Source organism: Macaca thibetana, chromosome 6 (genome assembly GCF_024542745.1).
Source record: "Macaca thibetana thibetana isolate TM-01 chromosome 6, ASM2454274v1, whole genome shotgun sequence".
NCBI lineage: Eukaryota > Metazoa > Chordata > Mammalia > Primates > Cercopithecidae > Macaca > Macaca thibetana.
The window spans coordinates 155,893,930-155,916,643 of record NC_065583.1 but is presented as its reverse complement, the minus strand read 5'-3'; the positions used below and the strand labels follow the sequence as shown (position 1 = coordinate 155,916,643).

Sequence of the window (22,714 nt, the reverse complement as noted above, 5' to 3'; positions counted from 1 at the left end):
CCTTAGAATTATGCTCTTGGGAGGCCGAGGCGGGTGGATCACGAGGTCAGGAGATCGAGACCATCCTGGCTAACACGGTGAAACCCCGTCTCTACTAAAAATGCAAAAAATTAGCAGGGCGTGGTGGCCGAAGCCTGTAGTCCCAGCTACTTGGGAGGCTGAGGCAGGAGAATGGCGGGAACCCGGGAGGCGAAGCTTGCAGCGAGCCGAGATTGCACCACTGCACTCCAGCCTGGGCGACTGAGCAAGACTCTGTCTCAAAAAAAAAAAAAAAAAAAAAAAAAAATTATGCTCTTATTTATTAAAACAACCTTCTAGCCGCTCCAGAAATGCAAACCTAAATACTTAATAGGAAGTTATCAGTTCCTGAGTTATGCTTTGAAATTATGGCATTTCTAAAACTTGGGAAGGTGGTTATTATTTGTATGATTTCTATCCCTCCAGTACACTGTTCATCAATCCAGATTATAAATTGTCAATCACAAATTGTAAATTGTAATAAGCGGTTGTAAATTGTAAGTTGTAAGTTGTAAATCCCAATAAGCAGTTCTGATTAATTGGCCAACTCATTTTAATTCTGTGTTTCTGGGTGGTTGCCTTAGTATGTCAGTCACTTAAGACCTTCACACATATGTATTTACATTTTGCCAACTTATTTACCTACATATCACACTGGGTTGTAAGCATTAATGAACTGATTAAATAGGATTCACAGTTAAGTACATTTTTCAGTAAACTTAAATATTTTTCTGTTTTTCCTCTCATGGATTACATGATGAAATACAAAATACTCTGCAGTAAAATGAGCTAGTATGGATAAAAAGCATTATATTGCATCCAAACCAGTGTATATTTTAGGTGTTTTAAATGAATTAACTTAATAGAAGTTTTTTGTTTGTTTGTTTTTTGTTGTTTTTTGAGATGGAGTTTCACTCTTGTTGCCCAGGCTGGAGTGCAATGGCACGATCTTGGCCCACCACAACCTCCGCCTCCCAGGTTCAAGCGATTCTCCTACCTCAGCCTCCCGAGTAGCTGGGATTACAGCCATGCGCCACCACACCTGGCTAATTTTGTATTTTTAGTAGAGACAGGGTTTCTTCTTGTTGGCCAGGCTGGTCTTGAACTCCCAACCTCATGTGATGCGCCCGCCTTGGCCTCCCAAAGTGCTGGGATTACAGGTGTAAGCCACTGCGCCCAGCCAGAAGTTTTTACTAATTGCAATCTGTATATTTATACTTGTGTGTTCTGAATACTGCAAGTGACGACGTTTCACTCAAAGACATGAATACACACACACACACACATGCACACACACACACACACCCACCATTCAAGTATGTTGCATGCATGTAGCAATATGCAATAATAACTTGGTCCAGATTATGTGACCTCCCAAGTATTTCACTAATTCAAACACTTTGTTTTGACTGTATCCTCCTTGCCCTATCTCAGTCATGAGGTCTCTTAATAGTCTTCACTATTAGAAAATCAGGCACAAGCTTATCTGACAAAATCAGATTTACTGACTCAATGCAGCAATAGAGGGCACTACAGAGGACCTGGGAGTGTTACTCAAAAAGAGGGAAGAAAGAAACATGTTTTCTAAGGTTGGAGATAAGGCTGAAGGATTCAGAGAGTCAAAGTATGGATGGATTCTAATTTATTGCTGCCTGGAAGACAAGATTAAGAGAAGCAAAAAGAATCATTAGAAACTGAGTGCTGTCACGAAGCAAGGATGGTGTAGAAACAGGATTTCTCCAGGAATAATGAAGAAATGAGAATAACAAAGGTATTTGACTACAGCTTTTTTGTGTGTGTTTTTTGGGGGGAACAAAAGCTGTAGTCACTCAGAGTGTGGTTTCTATGGCTTTTCACAGATGCTGCATGACTTTAGAAGTAGTAGTTTCCTGTTAGTTTGCAACTAACAGGTCTCCACTCTTCAGTCCCTATTTCTTGAACAGTTCTATATTCTATGTTTTGCACACAGTATTCCCCTTGTCAGAGATACTCTCATCTATATTTTCTTCTCAGTTTTGTCTTCATTAATATCTACTTATCCATTTGAGTAAAGTTCAGTTATGTTCTTTAGAAAAGCACCCGGGAGCTTCCGGGCACGGTGGCTCATGCCTATAATCCCAGCACTTTGGGAGGCCTTGGCGGGTGGACCACGAGGTCAGGAGATCAAGACCATCCTGGCTAACGTGGTGAAAGCCTGTCTCTACTAAAAATACAAAAAAATGAGCTGGGTGTGGTGGTGGGTGCCTATAGTCCCAGCTACTCGGGAGTCTGAGGCAGGAGAATGGCGTGAACCCGGGAGGCGGAGCTTGCAGTGAGCCGAGATGGCACCACTGCACTCCAGCCTGTGTGATAGTGTGAGACTCTGTCTCAAAAAAAAAAAAAAAAAAAAAAAAAAAGAAAGAAAGAAAGAAAGAAAATAAAAAAATAAAGGCTTCCAGGAGCTGTCTGTTGGGGTTAATCATACTTAATCATTAATTGCCTAAAATTTTGTTTTCGTTATCTAAGTGGATGTGTTTCCCATTAGATTGTGAGCCAGTTTAAAGCAATGATACTTCTTTTATTCCCCACTTTTATCTTGTATCCTCTGCCCTTTGGAAAGATGCACAATAATATCACTGGAAAGGAATGAATGGGCAAATGCATTTTGGCAAAAGAAAAAAAAAAATCCTTGCCAAAAGAACATGTCTTTCTGCTGTGGTTGGTGGCTTCCACTGCTATGTTGAGAAAGTCAATGTGCTACTTTTATACCAGGCTGGATAAAGCTTTGCACATTCTAATAGCAGCGGAAACCGCAGTGTTAATTGTTCTGTTCCCCTATTCCTGTAAGTTCACAGCTGTTCCGTAAAAGTTACAAATTCTCTCCTGTCTCTTCAGCTTGTGGATGTTCTACATTTGCTTGCCCAGTAGCAATTTCATGGGCTACCTACTGCTGTGAGTCCTTTACATACACCTGATCAATCTGCATCAAACCTTCCCTAATTAAGAAATCTTGGCCGGGCGCAGTGTCTCGTGCCTGTAATCCCAGCACTTTGGGAGGCTGAGGCAGGCAGATTATTTGAGGTCAGGAGTTCGAGACCAGCCTGGCCAACATGGAGAAACCCTTTCTCTACTAAAATTACAAAAATTAACCGGATGCAGTGGTGCGTGCCTGTGGTCCCAGCTACTCGGGGGGCTGAGGCTGGAGAATCGCTTGAACCCGCGAGGCAGAGATTGCAATGAGCCGAGATCATGCCAATGCACTCCAGTCTTGGCAACAGAGAGAGACTCTATCTCAAAAAAAAAAAAAAAAAAGATTAAGAAAAAGAAAAAAAGTTTTGGCTGCACCAAGATGCTAGCTGTGTGTGTTATTATTTTGACTATTATGTATTTTAGTGAAGATGTTCAGTAAACAGATGACCAAATTTAATTTTATAATTTTTAGGAGTATTGTCCTGATTCTAGTATAGAATTATCCTAATTCTAGTATTAGAATTAGATTTTAGCAATATCTATTACTATTCTTTGTTTCCCATTTTCCTATTGTACTAATGCTAGATTTAGTGATATAAGGCCTTCTGGATTCAAACTTCTAATTATTTTCAACATATATATTATTTTCAGTGTTGCTTTTGGTAATACATTAGAAATAATATTGAGCTACATGAAAAATAAATATATGATTATTCTATCTTTTATCGATTGCATGGATTAAATGTAGAGAAATCTCATGACTACTCCCATTATAAAAGATGAGAGAAATAAGAAATACATGCTTAGTGGGTATAGAAGATAATGGGATATGGTGCTTATTTTAAAATATTTATGTATCTGTATTATTCACTACATATGATTACATTGATACCTCAAACAAAATGTGTAAATATAATTGAATAAAATTATATCTACAGGGAATTCATTTTCTAAAGTGTGCATGACAAAGGGTGCTATGTCAAAACATGTAAAATCATCACAGTGTACTTCAGAAACTTCCAAGTATTGAATATACAAAATATAAAACATGAATTTGTGCTGTTTTTCAGCCAAAGGTTCTTATCAACAAAGGTTTTTGGTTATTGTGGGAGAACCTTTTCTTGTGGTGGTGGATCATCTTACTAAATGATGGTGTTTTGTCTTGCTCTTGCTCACTTGATCTTGTAGGGAAATCACCAGTCAGAATATACTTTTTGTGACAATGTAAATATTATACAGTCAAGATAGCAAACGTTCATTCCTTAGCTATGATTGCCAGAAGTTTCTTAAACTAAGAGCAATGTGTGGAATGTCATCAGTATATAAAATCTTACTAAATAATAACTTGGAAAGACCATGATTTCTTTGTTTCTATATTTAATTCATGGACGCTTACCATCTCATGTGCAATCTTGGTAAATTATAAAGTATATTGAAATGTTAGTTTTCTCATCCATAAGCTAGGGATACCTTTGTCACCCTTGCAGTATTGCTATGGGTATGAAGACTGAAATTGAAATGGCTGACATTTATAAGGCACATATGATAACTATTACATTTTTTGTATTTCCATTTGGGGAAATGTGGTTGATAGGGAGAATTCTTCTTTTTCTATTCTTTTGTTTTTGTTCTTGCTTGCTTGTTTGTTTGTGTGTTTGTTTTTTGGGAAGGAGTCTTGCTCTGTCATCTAGGCTGGAGTGCAGTGGCTTGATCTCAGTCCACTGCAACCTCTGCCTCCTGGGTTCAAGCGATTCTCCTGCCCCAACCTCAAGAGTAGCTGGGACTATAGGCATGTGCCACCACACTCAGGTAATTTTTGAATATTTGGTAGTGATGGGGTTTAACCATATTGGTCAGACTGGTCTTGAACTTCTGACCTCACGATCTGCTTGCCTTGGCTTCCCAAAGTGCTGGGATTATAGGGGTGAGCCACTGCGCCTGGCTAACAGGGAGAATTCTTCTGTTAAGACTTCCTTGAAATTGAGGATAGGCTAATTGTCCTTTACCACTTACCACTTACCACAAAGAGGGATATGGAAATATCCCTCTTTAAGACCTAATATAATATACTTTATGTCTTTCTACTGGTAATCAATAAGTGATTGGAGGATAGCAAATGCGTTTTATTAAAACTTTTACTCTCAGAACATAGCAGATTTCTGAAATCACAATTGTTAAATAAATGTTTGTTGCCCTACACTAAAATGTGTAAGACACTTGATGAGAAAATTTAGAAAACATTTTAAAAGATTTTTTTATGTCTATAGACTATTTAACTTAAAAAGATCCATGTGTTTGCTTTATGTGTCAAAGTTATGTACCATGCTTTTGTATCTTCATGGCGTTTTTTAAAATCTAGTTTTCAAACAGAAATAATTTTCTGATCTTTTTTAGGTGAAATATTTAAAATACATTAAAAATGTTTTGACTTTATGATTATTTGTTTACACATGGTTGACTAATATCTATTTGAATTATTATGAGAATTATTCTTTGACAAGTGATGATTCTTCATCTCAAAGGCCTAATGAAGATAGTATATTGATTGGTTCTCTGGTTTTAAATGTTAATCTTTCAATACTAAATTGCAAAGAAGCTTACTGATATTTCTCTTGCATCAGTTAAATAATAATTTCCAGTAATCAAGCCATGGTTAATGATGATGGAAGGAACACATTTATGCAACAAAAATTTGCACATATTTCTTTCAGAAGCCAATAAGCAGTTACATGAAGCAACATAAAAGCAATTTTTCCATCTTTTGAGCAACCAACAAAATTAAATTTCATTGTTATTATTTAATAAAAATAGTAACATTTATGACTTTATATTAGAGTTGGTATACTAATCTTTTAGTTAATAAATTTACAAGCTTAGTGAGAAAAACACAACAAAAGCATAAACAAAATCTGTATGTGGTATAGAACTTACTAGTTACATATGACCTGATGCTGATTTAAAAACTGTAATGCAATTGAAATAATACTCAACATAAAGCTTATGACAAAACAAATGCCTACAATTTTCCTTTAAAAAGTAAAGTGTGTGCAGTTAATGAAAAAAAGTAGACTGTTTACCCAGAATGTTAACTGTTCCTTTTGCATTGTTTTATCAAAATAGGTGATATGCCCCAGTGTGTGTTGTTCCCCTCTATGCGTTTATGTGTTCTTGTCATTTAGCTCCCACTTATATGTGAGAACATGATGTATTTGGTTTTCTGTTCCCGTGTGAGTTTGTTAAGGGTCTCCAGTTCCATCCATGTCCCTACAAAGGAATGAACAACACACACTGGGGCCTAACTGAGGGTGGAAGTTGTGACGAGGGAAAGGATCAGGAAAAATAACTAATGGACATGAGGCTTGATATCTGAATGATGAAACAATCTGCACAACAAACCTTCATGACACAAGTTTACCTAGGTAAGAAACCTGCACATCCTGCACATGTACCCCTGAACTTAAAAGCTAAAAAACAGAAATAATGACAAGGAAAAAACGTGTACATATTCAATAATAATAATAATAGCCAACAGGATAGCTATATGTAAAAAGATAGGCGCTAACTCTTCAGCTAACATTAATCAGACTTTGTGTGCATGACTTGACTTGTTATTTCTTATATATGTACAAACTCACTTAATACTCATAACCCTACGTGCAAATACTTTTGATGACCTATTTTACAGATGGGAAAACTGAGACCCAGAGAAGTTAAACAACTCCCCCAAAGTTAGGAATCTGATAGTCGCTAGAATCTGGAGAATGCAGATGTGTTTCAGATTATATTTGTTATTATAATTATATTTCTTATTTGTTAAATAAGAAATGCATGGGAGTACAAGATGGCGGACTAGAAGCCACTAGTATGCTGTGGTGCTCACCGAGAGAAATAAAAAGGCTATGTAAATACTACATTTTTAACTAAAGCATGTAGGTGCATGGACTGGGATTCATCAAGAAAACAACTCAAGCCACAGATAAAGCAGAGGAGCAAGGCAAAATGACTGCCCACCCTGGAGTGACATGGAGCCACATTAGGGTCCCCTGCCCAGGGAAATAGAGACTGAATGAGAGACCGCGGGGACCTATGCTTCTTCCACTGATCTTTGCAACCCAGGGGTCAGGAGATCCCCTCACTTGACTTACTCCACCAGGACCTCTACCCTGGGAACCCCCACCCCCACTCTTAAGGTAGGGCCCCTGGTGCAAAACCTCAGAACAGCCACCCCTACCAGTGGCTGAACACACCCAGCAGAAGTGCCTCTGAGATTTTCTGGGGTAAGGCTCCTAGAGCCAACTGACTATCCCTCTGCCACTGCCATAGCAGTGGTCCTGACCCTGCTGCCCTCAGTCTGGGGAAGAAACAAAAAGCCTGAAGGCTGCACTCTAGCTTACAGCATGCCACAGTCACCATATGAAAAGGCGCTCAGTCTCTCTTCCCTGTGAGCCCTGGAACCCCTGCCACCCAACAAGCAGAGCCTCTAGTTCCCACCAGCAGTGCAACTGCCCCAGCCCCCTGACTCAACACCGCCAGTAACAGCAGCTCCATGTTTCTTGGAGGTGGAGCCACTCGAGGGGCCACTGAAACCCCTCTGCCACTGCCTCTGCAGTGGTACTGCCCCTGCTATTCTCTTGAAAGAGCAAAGATCCTAAATGCTGTACTTTAGCCCCAGCAAGTTGCAGTCAACACAAAGAGAGGAGGCCAGTCTGTCTCCCATGGGCTGCACCCCGCTCCCCCTTGCTTATCAGTAAGCAGGGCCTTCCTGGCTTGCACAGACAACAGAGAATCCCATCCAGGCTGATTGCACTGAGTGATTGATGCTCTGAAACTATCTGGGGTAGAGCCCCAGGAGACATGTGCAAGACGCTTGGCCACGACTACTGCTAAAGTCTTTTCCTCTGCTGCCTCTATGTTGAGAAGGGAACATAAACACTGAAATCACCCCAGACCTGTGGTGAGCAGCCTGGGAGTGCCAAGCTGTTGTCTACAGCCAGTACTCAAGTAGGAGAGGAGCCCACACCTTCAGAACATTGAGATGGAGCACAGCTGCAATTCTGAAGAAATATAGGGGAGCCACATGACTGAACAAGAGCCTATTACTAACCATTACACCTTGGTGTGACCTATTGGATCATATCCTAAAATTTCAACACCAAAAACATTTTGCTAGCATACCCCTGAGATACAAAAGACAAAAAAGTCAACCACAAATAAAGACCCTGTGCAAAGCTTTGGCTCTGTGAAAACACCCAGAAAAGATATTGCAGCTAAAGTAACACTCACACACAGAGATGAGAAAGAACAAAATCAAGAAATCCAGCAACTCAAATGGCCAGAGTATCTTCATAACCTCCAAATAACTGCATTAGTTCTCCAGCAAGGGTTCTTAACAAAGCTGAGATGGCTGAAGTGACAGAAATAGAATTGAAAATGTGGATAAAAACAAAAATCATTGAGATTCAGGAGAATGGCAAAACCCAATCCAAGTAACTAAGAATAACAATAAAATGATATTGGAACTGACAGAAAATAGTCAATATAAAAAAAGAACCTAACTGACCTAATAGAGCTATAAAACACACTACAAGAATTGTATAATGGAATCACAAGTATTAAGAGCAGAATAGACCAAGCTGAGGAAAGAATCTCAAAGCTTGAAGACAAGCTCTCTGACATAAGACAGAACAAAATAAAAAAAAAAAAGAATAAAAATAAACAAACAAAAGCTCCAATAAATATGGGATTATGTAATGAGGTCAAATCTATGAATCATTGGTGTTCTGGAAAGAGATGGGAAAAAATAAACAAATTGGAAAATGTGTTTTTAGATATTGTCCATGAAAACTTCCCCAACCTCAACAGAAAGGTAAATATTCAAATTCAGGAAATACAGAGAACCCTGGCAAGATACTACACAAGAAGATCATCCCCAAGACACATAGTCATCAGATTTCCCAAGATCAAAATGAAAGAAAAAATGTTAAAGGCAGCTAGGGAGAAAGGGCAGGTCATCTACAAAGGGAATCACATCGGGCTAACAACAGATGTGCCAGAAGAGATTGGGGGTCTATATTCAACATTCTTAAAGAAAAAGTCAGTGCTTGCAATCCTAATTTCAGACAAAACAGGCTTTAAACCAACAAAGACCGAAAAAGAAAAAGAAGTACATTAAACAGTGTTAAAGGTCTCAATACAATGAGACCCAGCTATCCTAAATATATATGCATCCAACACAGAAGCACCCACATTCTTTTTTTTTTTTTTTTTTTTTTTTTTTTTTTTTTTTTTTTTTTGAGACGGAGTCTCGCTGTGTCTCCCAGGCTGGAGTGCAGTGGCGTGATCTCGGCTCACTGCAAGCTCCGCCTCCCGGGTTCACGCCATTCTCCCGCCTCAGCCTCCCAGCACCCACATTCTTAAAACCAGTTCTTAGAGATCTTCAGAGAGACTTATACTCCCACACAATAATATTTGAAGACTAAAACACTCCACTGAGAGTATTAGAGTGATTATTGAGGCAGAAAATTAACAAAAATATTCAGGATCTGGACTTAATACTAGACCAAATGGACCTAATAGACATCTACAGAACTCTTCACCCCAAACGAACAAAATATACAGTCTTCTCATTGTGACATGGCACATACTCCAAAATCATCCCACACTTAGACATAAAATAGTCCTCAGCAAATGCAAAAGCAACAAAATCATACCAGCCATGCCCTTGGAGCACAGTACAATAAAAACAAAATTCAGGACTAAGAAAATCACTCAAATAATACAATTACATGGAAATTGAACAGCCTGCTTCTGAATGACTTTTAGGTAAATCATAAAATTAAGGCAGTAGTCAAGAAATTCTTCGAAACTAATGCAGACAAAGATAATACACCAGAATATCTGGGACACAGCTAGGGGAGTGTAAAGAGGAAAATTTATAGCACTAAATAAAGACATCAAGAAATTAGAAGGACCTCAAATTAACAACCTAACATCAAAACTAAAAGAAGTAGAAAAACAAGAGTAAACCAAACCCAACACTAGCAGAAGACAAGAAATAACCAAAATCAGAGTTGAACTGAAGAAGACTGAGACTTGGAAAAACATTCAAAAGATCAACAAATCTAGGAATTTGGTTTTTGAAAAAAATAGGAAGAACCTAGCTAGACTAATGAAAAAAAGAGAGAAGATCCAGATAAACACAATTAGAATCAACAAAAGGGATGATATCACTTAATTCACAGAAATACAAATAAACATCAGCAAATACCATAAACATTTCTATGCACACAAACTAGAATATCTAGTAGAAATGCATAAATTCCTGGATACCTACATCCTTCCAACTGAATCATAGAGAAACTGGATCCCTGAACACACCAATAACAAGTTCCAAAAATTAATCAATAAATAGCCTATCCACCAAAAAAGTATAGGACTAGATGGATTCAGAGTTAAATTCTACCAGAAGTACAAAAGAAAAGCTTTGTCCTGATCCAACATCGAGGTCGTAAGCTCTATTGTCGATATGGACTCTAGAATAGAATTGCGCTGTTATCCCTAGGGTAACTTGTTCCGTTGATCAAATTATTGGATCAATTGTGAATATTAGCTCGCTTTGACTTGTGTAGTCTTAGCATGTGTTGTTCGGAGGTTTGGTTGTGCTCCGAGGTCACCCCAACCAAAATTTTTAATGCAGGTGTAGTAGTTTAAAGGTCCGTGGGTTTGTATGGTTTTTGATTGCATTAATAAATTAAAGCTCCATAGGGTCTTCTTGTCTTATTATTTTATGTCCGTCTCTTCACGGACAGGTCAATTTCACTGGTTAAAAGTAAGAGACAGTTAAACCTTCGTGGTGCCATTCATGCGAGTCCCTATTTAAAGAACAAGTGATTATGCTACCTTTGCACGGTCAGGGTACCGCGGCCGTTAAACGTGTGTCACTGGGCAGGCAGTGCCTCTAATACTAGTAATGCTAGAGGTGATGTTTTTGGTAAACAGGCGGGGTTTGAGTTTGCCGAGTTCCTTTTACTTTTTTTAACCTTTCCTTAAAGCATGCCTGTGTTGGGTTAACAGTGAAGGTAGCATGGGCTTGTTTGTGTTTGCTATGCCTGGCTGTTAGGTATCGGTGAGGCTTTCGGTCTGATTTAGGCTTATGCAGTGGAGAAAATATTCATGTTACTTATACTAGCATTATTGCTTCTATAGGGTGATAGATTAATCCAATGTGGTGTGAGGAGTTCAGTTATGTGTTTGGTATTTTTGAGGTAGTTCATGTTGAGCTTGAACGCTTTCTTAATTGATGGCTGCTTTTAGGCCAACTATGGTAATTGGGGTTTTTACTCTCTCCGTAAGGTTTTTTCCTAGTGTCTAAAGAGCTGTCCCTCTTTAGACTAGCAATTAAGCTTACAGGGGGATTAGGTGGTTCTGCAGGTAAGCTTAAGGTCGAACTAAGATTCTGTCTTGGATAACCAGCTATCACCAGGCTCGGTAGGCTTGTCACCTCTACCTAGAAATCTTCCCACTATTTTGCCACATAGACGGGTGTGCTCTTTTAGCTGTTTTTGGGTAGCTCGTCTGGTTTCGGAGAATTTGGCTTGTAGTTCTCTTTGTGAAATTGTTTCTAGCTAATCCATTATGCGAAAGGTACAGGAGTTAGTCCTTGCTATTTTGTGCTTGGGTGGTTTTCTATCTTTCCCTTACGGTACTATATCTATAGCGCCAGATTAAAATTTCTATCGCCTATACTTTGTGTAGGTGAATGATTTAGTGTGTGTTGACTTGGTATTAGTGTTGGTTATGCTTAGGGCTAGTATTAGCTCAAGGCAATCAAATGGTATTGAGATTTTCTGGGTGTAAGCCAGGTGCTTTATATTAAGCTATGCCTTGATTTATCCAAGTGCACCTTCCAGTACACTTACCGTGTTACGACTTATCCCCTCTATATAAATATTAGGGCGTTTAGTTAAGATGTTCCTTAAGTATATTTGAGGGGAGTGACGGGCGGTGTGTGCGCGCTTTATGGCCTGGTTCAATTAAGCACTCTATTCTTAATTTACTGCTAAATCCTCCTTGGACCCTTAGATTTCATAAGAGCTTTCGTGGAATTTTCTGAGATAGAAAATGTAGCCCATTTTTTACCGTCTCATGGGCTACACCTTGACCTAACGTTTTTGCGGTGGAGGGCATTTGCGCTCACTTTGTAACCTTCATCAGGGTTTGCTGAAGATGGCGGTATATAGGCTGAGCAAGAGAGGGTGGGGTGGATCGGGGTTTATCGATTATGGAACAGGCTCCTCTAGGGGGATGTAAAGCACCGTCAAGTCCTTTGAGTTTCAAGCTGTTGCTTGTAGTATTCTGGCGAGTAGTTTTGTTATTTAACTATTGAGGTTTAGGGCCAAGCATAGTGGGGTGTCTAATCCCAGTTTGGGTCCTGGCTATTGTGTGTTCAGAAGTTTTAAAGCCACTTTCGTAGTTTTACATCAGCTAGGGTTTTACAGTTTAGATGGAGTTTAGCTTTATTATGTCAGATCTTAAACACCCTCTACGCCGATCTCTATTAGCTAGGGTTAATTGTGTGACCGCGGTGGCTGGCACGAAATTAACCAACCCTCAATATAGCATAGCTTAGTTAAACTTTCGTTTATTGCTAAATATTTGTCACTGCTGTCTCCCGTGGGGGTGTGGCCAGGCAAAGCGTTTTGAGCTGCGTGTGCGTGCTTGATGCTTGCTCCTCTTGGTCATGATGATTTATAGGGCGTCTTCACTGGGACGGGGATGCTTGCATGTGTAATCTTGCTAAGAGCCAATAGAAAGGCCAGGACCAAGCCTATTTGTTTATGGGGTGTGCAAACCCATCTAGGCATTTTCAGTGTCTTGCTTTGGGCGGGTTTAAGCTACATAAACGGAGGTGTGAGCGTAACTGCGAGGTAGTCTCTTTGGGGTTGTGGGGGAAAAGCTTGTTGTGGGTTGGTGTTGAGTGTTTAGTGAAGTAAATATTTATTAGTTGAGAGGATGGCAGTTAGAGTCGTGCACACCTAAAAGATAAAAATACAAGCTCTGATCGGATATATTAAGACTTTTGTTTTTGGGGTTTGGCAAAAGTGGGTTTTGGATGAAGGTCAGAGATGGGGGTGGGGGGGTTTGGTGGAATTTTATTGTGGTTTTGTGGTATGATGGAAGTGGTGTCGCGGAATTGGTTATTGGTATGTCCTACAAGCATGAATTAAATAACAGCTTGCTGGAACTTGTGTGGGGCTAGAATATTGAACGTAGGTGCGATCAACAACTGCATGTACTAGGAATCAAAGACAGGCGCATACAGGACGGGATGTGGTGGGAGTCAGCATTCTGCGATGGGGTTGCGTGCGGACCAGAGAGAAAAGATACCAAATGCATGGGGAGCTCCCGTGACTGGTTAATAGGGTGATAGACCCGTGATCCATCGAGATGTCTTATTTAAGGGGAACGTGTGGGCGATCTTGATTGTCATGGCCCTGAGGTAAGAACCAGATGCCGGACACAATTCAGGTATAGCTACCCCCACGAGTTATGGGCCCGGAGCGAGGAGAGTAGCACTCTTGTGCGGGATATTGATTTCACGGAGGATGGTGAGCAAGGGACCCCTAAGTGAGGGGGGGCATCCATGGTGAGAAGGATTATTTAACAGATATGTGCTATGTCCGATGAACGATTTGATGTACTATGGACGCCTGGCATGGGCTGGTTTGGTTGATATTCGTGGGGGGTGGGTTGGATTTGGAGGAGTCGTGTTATGTATTGCTGTTGAGGTCCCTATTAGAGTTCCTGCTTGTAAGCATGCTTTTCAAGAATGCTGGGTTGGTATGTGATGGCATGTGCTATGTACAGTTAAGCATATATAGTACTATATATTATACATGTTGACTAGCAGTAATGCACGAATTACATAATAGCATTATAGGTAAGTTAATGCTAGAGTTACACTATGAAGCTTATACAACATAAGAATACAGAAAGTAGTTTAAGTTAGAATGCCAGCTTTGGGTGTTGGTGGTGGAGTTAGGTACTTTCTTTCTGATTGCCCTAGGAAGAATGTTTCATTTCTGGTTTACAAGGCCAGTGTATTAATTTATACTACGAGGGCAAGTTCACTTGAGTAGGTTGTTTTCGATTAGGGAGACCAGTGGTATTAGGATTAGAATTGTGATAAAGTATATTACGGATGCTACTTGGCCAATAATGATGAGGGGTTGGGTTACTGGTTCGCTTCCAATTCAGGTGAGAGTTAGTAGGATTGTGATTAGGAGTCAGAATAGGAACTGGCTGAGTGGGCGGAATATTATGCTTTGTTGTTTGTATTTGTGAAGTGTAGGGATAACTGCTAGGATGAGAATTGATAGGAAGAGTGCTAATACGCCTCCTAGTTTGTTGGGGACAGATCGTAGGATTGCGTATGCGAATAGGAAATACCACTCTGGCTTAATATGTGGAGGAGTGTTTAGTGGGTCGGCTGGAATATAGTTGTCTGGGTCGTTTAGGAGGTTAGGTGAGAATAGTACTAGTATTGCTAGGATGAAGAGAAGGAGGACTAGGCCTAGGATGTCTTTAACTGTGTAGTAGGGGTGAAAGGCGATTTTGTCTGAGTCGGAGGAGATTCCGCAGGGGTTGTTTGATCCTGTTTCGTGTAGGAATAGTAAGTGTACGGTTGTGAGAGCGACGATGATGAAAGGTAGGATAAAGTGTAAGGTGAAGAATCGTATGAGAGTAGGGTTATCAATGGCGTATCCACCTCAGATTCATTGAACGAGATTGGTTCCGATATATGGGATTGCCGATAGTAAATTTGTGATTACCGTTGCCCCCCAGAATGATATTTGGCCCCATGGGAGGACATAGCCCATGAAAGCTGTTGTTATGGTTATAAGAAGGAGTACAATACCAATATTTCAGGTTTCTAGGAGGAAGTATGAGCCATAGTAGAGGCCTCGACCCATGTGTAGGAAAAGGCAGATGAAGAGTATAGAGGCACCATTGGCGTGGAGGTAGCGGGTGGTTCAGCCGTAGTTTACATCTCGGGTGATATGTGCGATTGAGGAGAAAGCAGAAGAGGTGTCTGGTGAGTAGTGTATTGCTAAGAATAGGCCTGTGATGATTTGTAGAATTAGGCAGGCTGTAAGAAGTGAGCCGAAGTTTCATCATATGGAGAGGTTAGATGGGGTGGGTAGATCAATGAGGGAGCGGTTGATTATTTTTATGATTGGGTTCGATTTGCGTATTGGAATCATTAGTGCTTTTATAGTTGAAGTACAACGATGGTTTTTCATATCATTGGTTATGGTTAGAGCCCATATGGAAGCAATGACGTATATTTTATTTACATTGAGTGTATTATTAGTTATGGGGTTTGTGGGTTTTTCTTCCAAGCCTTCTCCTATTTATGGGGGTTTAGCGTTAATTGTTAGTGGTGTGGTTGGTTGTGTGATCATTTTAAATTGTGGGGGGGCTTATATGGGCTTAATAATATTTTTGGTTTATCTGGGGGGTATGATAGTTGTTTTTGGTTATACTACAGCAATGGCTATTGAAGAGTATCCTGAGACATGGGGTTCAGGGTTTGAGGTTTTAGGGGGTCTTTTAGTGGGGTTGATGATGGAAGTAGTGTTAGTTTTATGGGTCTTAGGTTTGGATGAAGTGGTAGTAGTAGTGGTTAGTTTTAGTGATACGGGTGATTGGGTGATTTTTGAGGAGGAGGGATCAGGATTAATTCGAGGTGACTCTATTGGTGCGGGTGCCTTATATGATTATGGGCGTTGATTAGTGGTAGTTGCTGGTTGAACGCTATTTGTTGGTGTATACATTGTGATTGAGATTGTTCGGGGTAATAGATTATATCATTAGAAGTAGGGCTAGGGTAAGGGGGATAAGGAAAGAGAGGGAATAGAGTTTGATTATGCTTTTTTGGGTGGTTACAGTTATGGAAGCAGTGATATGTGTTTGTGAGATTATTTTAGGTATGGATTTTTCTAATCATGTTGAGTCTAATAGGAGAAGGGCTAAGTTTTGACTTATAAGTAGATTTTGATAGGGGATTGTACGGTGAATTGTGGTGGGAAAATACCCTAGTATGTTGGAAAATTTGAATATTTGTGATGGGTTTTTTATTTTTAGTTTGTTTGTTATAAGGGTGAGGTCCAGGGCTGCTAGGAAACCTAAAGCAGTTGCGTATAGGGCTGAGAGTTTTAAATAGAGGGGTATTGTTGGCTGGGGGAGCGAAGTAGGGGGGATGTTATTGGTGATAAGAAATCCTGTGATTATACTGCCTATTGTGAGGCATTTAATTGGGTTTAGTAGAGCGGGGTTATTTTTGTTAATGTTTGTTAGAGTTGGGAAGCGGGGTTGTCCCGTTAGGGTGAGGAGAATAGTTCGAGTACTGTAGGCGCTTGTTAGGGAGGTAGCGATGAGAGTAATAAATAGGGCTCAGGCGTTGGTATACGACGTATTTGTGGCTTCGATAATGAGGTCTTTGGAATAGAAGCCTGTGAGGAAGGGTATTCCTGTGAGTGCTAGGTTGCCAATGATTAGGGAGGTTGAGGTGAGGGGTATTGTTTTAAATAGGCCTCCTATTTTTCGAATGTCTTGTTCGTTGTTTAGGTTGTGGATAATGGATCCGGAGCATATAAAAAGTATGGCTTTAAAGAAGGCATGGGTACAGATATGTAGGAATGCTAAGTATGGTTGGTTAATGCCAATGGTGACTATTATTAGACCTAGTTGGCTTGAGGTAGAGAAGGCTACAATTTTTTTAATGTCGTTTTGTGTGAGGGCACAGATGGCTATAAATAGGGTAGTAATAGCCCCCAGGCATAATGTAAGATTTTGAATTAATGTATTGTTTTCTATTAAAGGGTGGAAGCGAATGAGCAAGAATACTCCGGCAATGACTATGGTGCTAGAGTGAAGTAGGGCTGAGACTGGAGTTGGGCCTTCTATAGCAGAGGGTAATCAGGGGTGAAGGCCAAATTGAGCTGATTTTCCTGCTGCTGCTAGGAGAAGGCCTGTTAGTGGAAGGAGATTTAAGTTGGAATTTAGGGCTAATATTTGTTGAAAGCCTCATGAGTTGTAATGTAGGAGAAATCATGTTATAGCTAGGATAAGACCAATGTCACCAATGCGGTTATATAGGATTGCTTGGATGGCTGCTGTATTGGCATCTGTTCAAGCGTGCCATCAGCTAATTAGGAGGAAAGATATAATTCCTACGCCCTCTCAGCCGATGAAGAATTGGAAAAGGTTGTTAGCAGTAACTAGAATTAATATGGCAATAAGGAAAATAAGGAGGTATTTGAAGAATTGGCTGATGTTTGGGTCTGAGCTTATGTATCATAGCGAGAATTCTATAATGGACCAGGTAATGAATAGTGCGATTGGAATAAATATTATGGAGAAGTAATCTAGTTTAAAGCTTAATGTTAGATTTAATGTTTGGGTTATTATTCAATGTCAACTTCAAATGGTTGTTTCTTGGTTTAAGAAGATGTATAAAGTTGTTGAAGGAAGGCTGGTAATAAAAGCATATATTACGGTTATTTTTATGTAGTTTGGGTATGGGCGTTTTTTGTTAGGGTTGATGAGGGTGGCAAAGATTGGAAGAGTTAGGGAGATGAGGGTTGTTATTATAATGGGAGTGTGCATGATTATTACTTTTATTTGGAGTTGCACCAATATTTTTGACTCCTAAGGCCAATGGATAGCTGTTATCCTTTAAAAGTTGAGGAAACTGTAATTTTAAGTACGGAGACATGGATTAGCAGTCCTTGCGAGTTTTCTCGGTAAATAAGAAGTGGTAAGCTTCTATAGTTAGATTCACAATCTAATGTTTTGATTAAACTATATTTACAGGAAGTGAACCCTAGAATGATGTTGGGATTAAGGGATAGAAGAATAATTGGGGTGAGGTGTATAAATATTAATATGTTTTCTCGTGTGAAGGGGGGTTTTATGTTAATTATGTGGTGTGTAAGTGTTCCTCATTGCATTGTAATGAATATGTGGAGAGAGTAGAGGGCTGTGATTAGTATGTTAAGTCCTGTTAGTAGTATAATGGTGATATGGGATCAGGAAAATGAGGTTGCGATTACAAAGAGCTCGCCTAGTAGGTTAATAGTGGGGGGTAGGGCAAGATTAGTAAGATTTGCTGTGAATCATCAGAAGGCTATTAGTGGGAGTAGGATTTGGAGTCCTTGGGATAGTAATATGATACGGCTACGGGTACGTTCATAGTTTGAATTAGCTAAGCAGAAATATATGGAGGAGGTGAGTCCGTGGGCAACTATAAGGATAGTTGCGCCAGAGAAGCTTCAGGGGGTTTGGATAAGGGAGGCTACAATTACTAGAGCTATGTGACTTACAGAAGAGTATGCGATGAGTGATTTTAGATCCGTTTGTCGGAGACATGTTGAGCTTGTTATGATTATGCCTCATAGGGACAACATAAGGAATGGATAGGCTATATATTCTGTTAAGGGGTTAAGAATGGAAGTAAGTCGTATTATGCCGTAGCCACCTAGTTTTAGGAGTACTGCGGCAAGAACTATTGATCCTGCAATGGGGGCTTCAACATGAGCTTTAGGGAGCCATAGGTGTAGACCATATAGGGGTATTTTTGTCATAAAAGCTATTATGCATGCTAGTCAGGTAAAGCTATGAGATCAGGTGGTTGTTAGTTTTTGGTCTGTGAGTGTTAGTAATGTAATATTTAATGAGCCTGTGTTGTTGTAGGTGTGGTTTAGTATAATGAGTAGGGGTAGAGAGCCGGTTAGTGTGTAGAATAGAAAATATGTGCTTGCATTAAGACGTTTTGCTTGGTTACCTCATTTAGTGATGATAATTAGAGTGGGAATGAGGGTAGTTTCAAATAGGATGTAGAATATAATTAGTTCTGTAGCCATGAATGTCAGAATTAAGGTGATTTGTAGGAAAATTATTATGAAAAGGTAAAGTTTCTTTTGTGAGGAGGGTTCGTTGGATAGGTGATATTGGCTCGCTATGATCATGAGAGGTAGGAGTCAGGCAGTTAGTGTTAGGAGGGGTGTTGTTAGTGGGTCAGAGGATAGGTAGGTTGAGTGATTAAGGAGGTTGCTGTTGGTTTGGTTGAAGAATAATAGGGGAATGAGGCTAATAGCTAGGCTGTGTATAGTTAAGTTGATTCAGATTGTATCATTTTTGGAAAGTCATGTTATAGGCAGTAGTATGGTTGTGGGGATAATTATTTTTAGCATTGAAGCAGGCTTAGGTTGTGGATATAATCTAGTCCGTACGTATTGGAGATTGAGATTAGTAAGGCAAGACCTACTGCTGCCTCGCAAGCGGCAAATACTAGCAGAATGATAGGTATGATATTGATTAGAGGGAAGTGTATGTTCGAGGCAATAAGGGTAGCTATGATAAAGAGTGATATCATTATTCCCTCTAGACAGAGGAGAGAAGCTACTAGGTGTGAGCGGTAGGTTAATATGCCTAGAAGTGAGATGGTAAATGCTAATATAATGTTTATATAGGTGGGGATCATTTGGTTAGTATGGTTATCCTAATCTAATGAGTCGAAATCATTTGTTTTATTTAAACTACTTACCAATTCGGCTCAGTCTAGCCCCTTTTGAGTTCACTCGTAGGCTAAACTGAGAATTAGGATAATGATAAAAGCGATGGTTGATTTGACTATTATTGGGAGGTTTGTTGTTTGAATGGCTCACGGTAGGGATAGTAGTAGGGCGATCTCTAGGTCAAATAGTAGGAAGGTAATGGCGACTAGGAAAAACTTTATTGAGAATGGGATACGAGCAGGACTTAGAGGATCAAATCCGCATTCGTAAGGATTAGTTTTTTCTGCATAGGAGTTGAGTTGGGGTAATCAGAATATGATAATTATTAGTAGCGAGGTTAATAGGGTGTTGATTGTTAAGGCTAGCACTAGGTTGATTACTCTTTTTTGAATGTTGTCAAAACTAATTGATTGGAAGTCAATTGTACTGGTTATACTAAAAGAGTAGGATCCTCATCAATAGATAGAAATATAGAGGAATAGTCAGACAACATCTACGAAGTGTCAGTACCAAGCGGCGGCCTCGAAGCCGAAATGATGGTTCGATGTGAAGTGATATAGTAGTTGGCGAATGAGGCAAATAAAGAGGAATGTGGATCCGATAATAACGTGAAGCCCGTGGAAGCCTGTGGTAACGAAAAATGTTGAACCGTAAATACCATCGGAGATAGTGAAAGGCGCTTCAAAGTACTCTGAGATTTGTAGCAGGGTGAAGTAGGTGCCTAGTAGGATTGTGATAAGTAGAGCTTGGATTGTTTGTTTTCGGCTACTGTTTATGAGGCTGTGATGAGCTCAGGTGATTGTAACCCCAGACGCGAGTAGTACAGAGGTGTTTAGGAGGGGTACTTCTAGGGGGTTTAAGGGGATAATGCCTGTTGGTGGTCAATGACCCCCCAAGCAGGGTGTTGGGGCGAGACTTGAATGGTAAAATGCTCAGAAGAAGCCGATAAAGAAGAATACTTCTGAGATAATGAATAGTGTTATTCCGTATCGAAGGCTTTTTTGGACAGATGTCTTGTGGTGGCCTTGGTACGTGCTCTCTCGTACAATGTCACGTCACCATTGATATAAGGTTAGTATGTTGGTTAGTAGGCCTAGTATCAGTAGGGTGGTAGAGTAGAAGTGGAACCATATGATTAAGCCGGATGTTATTAAGAAAGCTGACAGAGCTCCTGTCAGTGGCCAGGGACTGGGTTTAACTATGTGATAAGCATGGGTTTGGTGAGTCATTAGGTATTGTTATGTAGATAGAGGCTAACTAAGAGTGTGAAGACATAGGCTTGGATCAGGGCCACTGCAATTTCTAGAATGGTTAGTAGTGCTAGGAGTGTGGAGGTTAGCAGGGTCATGGAGAAGTTGATAGTTGATAGTGCTAGTACAGCGTTTCCAACCAGGTGCATTAGTAGGTGGCCAGCTGTGATGTTTGCGGTCAGTCGTACGGCTAGGGCTACTGGTTGGATAAGTAGACTAATAGTTTCGATTATTACCAGTATAGGGATGAGTGGCGTGGGTGTACCTTGTGGTAGAAGGTGAGCTAGGGAATTTTTGGTTTTAAAGCGAAGTCCTATGATTACTGTGCCTGCTCATAGGGGAATTGCTATGGCTAGGTTTATGGAAAGTTGGGTGGTTGGTGTAAATGAGTGAGGCAGGAGCCCCAAAAGGTTCGTTGTGGTAATGAAGGTAATTAGAGACATTAGTATTAAAGATCAGGTTTGTCCTTTAGCATTGTGAATTATTATTATTTGTTTTAGGGCGAATTGGGTTAGGTTTTGTTGAATGGTAATTAGTCGATTGTTAATGGGGTGTTTAGAGGTTAGGATTAGCAGGGTGGGGAATAGGATGATGGGGATTGTGGCGGGTTGGTTTAGGATTGTTGGAGTTGAGAATGAGGTAAATAGGTTTTCGTTCATTTTGGTTGTCAGTGAATACTGTGGGTTTGTAGATTGGAGTTTTTTGTAAGAGGGGGTTGGTAGTAATTTGTGTTTAGTAGTTTTAATTGTATGATAAGATATAATGTAGGGAGCATCGTCATAATAGTAGTGAATCATGTCGATGTGTCTAACTGGGGCATTTCACTGCAGAGGGTGTGTCCCCCAGTCTTTAACTTAAAAGGTTAATGCTAGGATAGCTGTACAGTGGGCCTGTAAGGTATTTTGAGGATTTATGAGGTGGGAGTGCTGAGGGGGGAAAGAAAAGGAAATAGGGTTATTTATAGGGTAAATACAGGTCCTATTTCAAAGATTTTTAGTGGGATTAGTTCTGCGACGATTGGTATGAAGCTATGGTTTGCGCCACAGATTTCTGAGCATTGTCCATAATAGACGCCTGGTCGTGTGGCCGTGAATACAGTTTGATTTAAGCGTCCAGGTACTGCATCTGTCTTTAGGCCTAGTGTGGGGATAGTTCATGAATGCAAGACATCTTGAGATGTAATTATTATACGTACGGGGGCTTCAATTGGGAGGACTACTCGATTGTCAACTTCTAGAAGCCGAAGGTCTCCTGGATTTAAAAATAGTGGGGGTAATATGTAAGAATTAAAGATTAGGCCTCCATAGTCCGTATATTCATAGGTTCAGTATCTCTGGTGTCCAATTGATTTGATAGTGAAGGATGGGTCGTTGACTTCATCCGTCAAGTATAGGATGCGCAGGGATGGGAGGGCAATCAGAACTAGGATAATTGCGGGTAAGATGGTTCAGATAGTTTCTATTTCTTGAGCGTCTGTGATGTTAGTATTGGTTAGTTTTGTTGTGAGTGTTGAGAGCAAGGCATATGATACTAGGAAGCTGATTAAAGATATGGCTATAAAAGCATGGTCATGAAAAGTGATTAGTTCCTCTATAACAGGAGATGTGGCGTCTTGTAGGCCTAGTTGAACTGGATGAGCCATGTAAGATATATAGGGTTTGACCTATAATTTAGCTTTGACAAAGCTATGAAATGGTTTTTCTAATATCTTGTTGAAAAAGTTATAGGGGCTATAAAACTGGCTTGAAACCAGTTCTAGGGGGTTCGACTCTCTCCTTTTTCATTTAGTTTAATATAGGTTGGTTCTTCGAATGTATGGTAGGGTGGAGGGCAGCCATATAGTCATTCTAGATTAGTGAAGGGCTGTTCGATTAGTAGTACTTTACGTTTTGAAGCAAAGGCTTCTCAGATCATGTA

The 22,714-nt window shown here is 40.1% G+C and overlaps 4 pseudogenes; all 4 read right to left on the bottom strand.

Moving 5' to 3' along the window:
• Positions 1 to 13,929: 13,929 nt before the first annotated feature.
• On the bottom strand, positions 13,930 to 15,253 carry LOC126957515 (uncharacterized; annotated as a pseudogene).
• A 368-nt stretch (positions 15,254 to 15,621) lies between these two features.
• LOC126957512 (NADH-ubiquinone oxidoreductase chain 5-like) lies at positions 15,622 to 17,674 on the bottom strand (annotated as a pseudogene).
• A 2,993-nt stretch (positions 17,675 to 20,667) lies between these two features.
• Positions 20,668 to 21,619, bottom strand: LOC126957514 (ATP synthase subunit a-like; annotated as a pseudogene).
• Positions 21,620 to 21,723: 104 nt separating this feature from the next.
• Positions 21,724 to 22,454, bottom strand: LOC126957516 (cytochrome c oxidase subunit 2-like; annotated as a pseudogene).
• Positions 22,455 to 22,714: the final 260 nt, after the last annotated feature.